Below are 3,479 nucleotides of genomic sequence, written 5' to 3' on the forward strand. Positions count from 1 at the left end.
CCAGCCCAGTGCAAAACGGCCTTCCCACTAGGACGCCGGCTCAGAATTGAGCCGGCGGAGTGGGAAGGTGCGACGGGTGCAGTGGCACCCGTCGCGTATTTCAGTGTCTGCTTTACAAAGTGGGGCCCCCAGGGGGCCCACGACACCCCATACCGCCATCCTGCCGCCAGGAACAGGATGGCGGTATGGGGTGTCAGAATCGAGCTGCGCCTCCATGGAGGATTCTACAGGGCAGCGGAAAACCGGCGGGAGACCGCCGGTTTTCCCTTTTTTCCCTTTCTGACAGCGGCTGAAGCGCCGCGGTCAGAATGCCCTGCGGGGCAGCTGGCGGGTCAGAATGACCCCCAATATAATTACAATACTTATCAGGCATTTTAAAGTCACACATGAACAATTTATTATTATTTTTTTTTTTTTAAGTGTGCCCATTCGACACATGAACAATTTTTTTTTTTTTGTCATCCTTGCGCAGGGGCCATGCTAATCTTCTCTGTATCGTTTTAGTAGTATATGTGCCGCCGAAGCAAGCACACATGAACAAATTTTTTTTTTTTTATTTTTTTTTTCCAAATGTCAGGAATTTGTGCTTTGGTTCAGATACATACAATCGTCTAAGCAGTCTGAAAACCAGGCTGTGCTCATCCTAGTCCAGTCCTCCTGCAAAGTGGGTCTGGTTTGTACATTTTTGTGAGGGTTGGTTTGGGTTTTTAGCGCTGTCCTGTCTGCCACCTGTTTGCCTGTTTATAATGTTGTATTCGGGTGTAATGCACTAAATGCAGATGCTGGACCGGACGCAAAGCGACTTCCACCCGGCCTCATTTGCATCTGTCGCTCTCCGCGCGCTCTCTGAAAGCTCTGGTTCGAGGCTGCTGTCTGACAGGATTTATGGCGCGCTTTAAACGATGCTTGCCTGCTCTCTGAGTGCCACGTTCACCGAATGGCAGGATGGACGGCGCCTAATTAATTTGTCTGAATGCGCAGTTTACATGAGAAGTACATCGCCTAAGCTGCGCCGTCAGGCAAATAGTGTTTATCCGTAACGACAACCAGAAATAAAAGCCATGCAAATATATTACTTAGCAATACTTTTAATTGCAATATTAGTTTTATGTGTTGCGGGAAAGGTAGGGCTATACCATCTAAGAACGGGGGAGGCTGGTTCTTGAAATAAGATGGTAACACAGTGTCTGGCAAGTTGCAACAGTTCCCATTAGAGGCCACGTTTGTGGAAAAATATATGCATAGGCCATGTTTTAACTACTTGTTAGGGGTGTCAAGCCCTAATCAGTGAGGGGCTAGGCTCTTCACAACTTCTAAGGGGACAGGGCAAGGGTTAAGATTGAGAAATAAAAATCAGACATTTATCAAACGGTGTGCAGTTATGGAATCCGCAGCTTGCATGGCAACGATCCATGCATGCAGCAACGACCAGCTTCATGAATATGGGTGAAACTCTACAGCTCATATTGGAGAGGCCGTTCATTGGTCCCTCTGCGCAGGTTTTCACTTGGGTAGCAGAGACCAGCTTCAGCTCAGCAGCATAACTTGGCAGCTATTCCGCAGTAGCCAAAGGCAGGCACGTTGTTTCTTGTGCTTTGAATGCCCTGGTGTGTCATTTAACAGCACCTGACAGTTGCTGTACTGTAACGCTTCTATGACATAGTATCACTGTCAAAAAATACTGCAGCAAAATCTTTGTGGTACTAAATATGGAGTTTACAAAATTGCTATCTATCTATCTATCTATCTATCTATCTATCTATCTATCTATCTATCTATCTATCTATCTATCTATCTATCTATGTCATTTGAGATTTCATCAGTGATGTCATCAGTGATATCACTGACCATGTCATGAGTGATGTAATGTGTGAGGTCATAGGCAGTGCATTGCTTAAGTTACAGTTAGCTCAGATAACTATAATTGCTGATTTTCTATGGTTTTGTACCACTGAAATCTGAGCCTAACTATAACTTTGCTATAACCTTTGTTTTTTTAGTGAATTACTATGTGTTATTATATTATATATCCTAACTATAACGTCCCTCTATTAGTTAATGCACTACAGAGGTCTGAAAGTCTCTGAGTGGGTAAGTGGGTGTGTGTCTGAGCAGGTCTTTGAGTGGGTGTATAATTCTCTGAGTGGGCCTTGAGTGGAGGTGTGAGTGTTTGGCTGGGTCTTTGAGTGGGTGGGTGAGTGTCTGAGTGAGCTTCTGAGTGGGTGTGTAAGTCTCTGAGTGGGTCTATGAGTGAGTGCATGAATGTCTGAAAGGGTCTGTGAATGGGTGTGCGAGTCTCTGAGTGGGTCTGTGAGTGTGTAAGTCTCTGAGTGGGTGTGTGAGTGGGTGTAAGAGTATGAATGTTTTTTGAGTGGGTGCATGAGTGTCTGTGTGGGTCTCTGAGTGGGTGCATGAGGGTCTCAGTGGGTCTCTGACTGGGTCATCAGTGTGTGAGTGGGTGATAGAGTGGTTGTGTGAGTCTATGAGTGGATCTATGAGGGGGCGCATGAGTGCCTGAGTGGGGCAAGAGAGGGGGTGCATGAGTGACTCAGTGGGACTGTGAGGGGGTGTGTGAGTGTCTGAGAAGAACTGTGAGTGGGTGCATGAGTGTCTGAGTGGGTCTGTGAGTGCATGCATGAGTCTCTTAGTGAGCCTGTGAGTGGGTGTGTCAAACTCTGAGTGGGTCAGCAAGTGACTCCATGAGCCTCCTAGTGGGTCTGTGAGTGGGTGTAAGAGATTATGAGTGTATCTGTGAGTGACTGCATTAGTGTCTGAGTGACTGTGTGAAGGTTTTTTTGTGTCTTTCGCAGATATTCACAACTGTGTTGCAATGTTACACAGGGGGCCACACTGAGTGTTGCGACGCATTCACGAATGTTGCATGTGGAAAAGAAAAACATTTTTCAGAGTATTTTATGCATAAGGTGTCTGAAAAACACATCTATATGGCACCCATGAGGTCAGGGTATCTCTACCCTGACCCCTTTTTCCACTTTTGAGGTTTAGTTTCAGCCCCGGGTCGGTGTTCCATTGTTTAAAATGGCAGCCTTAACTTTCTGCTCAGGTTGTGGCCAACCAATTACAGCATTCCTGTTGGCGCGTGCATTCGCGATTTGTTGGGAAATAGTTATGCTGTATTTACACACCTAGATATGCAAATTTGTTTTGCCTTTAATATAAACAAAAACTACTGAATGGAATGGTTGTGTAACTGTGTGTATTTTTGTGTGAGTGGGTATCTGACTGCCTGTATGGGTATGTAAATGGGTGTGACCATGCTTGTATGGTTGTATTAGAGGTGTGTAAGTAGCTGAGTGGGTGAGTGAGTGGATGTATGAGTGACTCTACTGGTGAGTGAGGGTGTATATCAGTGGTTTTGTAGGATAGTGAGTAGCTGTGTGAGTGGTGTATGGGTGGAAGACTATGGGTTAGTGGCTAGGTGTTTGAATAGTTGTATGAGCAATTCACTGGTTGTATAG

The 3,479-nt window shown here is 45.7% G+C and overlaps 1 pseudogene; it reads right to left on the minus strand.

The window, feature by feature from the left end:
- Nucleotides 1-432: 432 nt before the first annotated feature.
- Nucleotides 433-531, minus strand: LOC138260568 (U6 spliceosomal RNA; annotated as a pseudogene).
- Between the last annotated feature and the right edge of the window lie 2,948 nt (nt 532-3,479).

This window comes from Pleurodeles waltl, chromosome 9 (genome assembly GCF_031143425.1).
Source record: "Pleurodeles waltl isolate 20211129_DDA chromosome 9, aPleWal1.hap1.20221129, whole genome shotgun sequence".
Taxonomy (NCBI): domain Eukaryota; kingdom Metazoa; phylum Chordata; class Amphibia; order Caudata; family Salamandridae; genus Pleurodeles; species Pleurodeles waltl.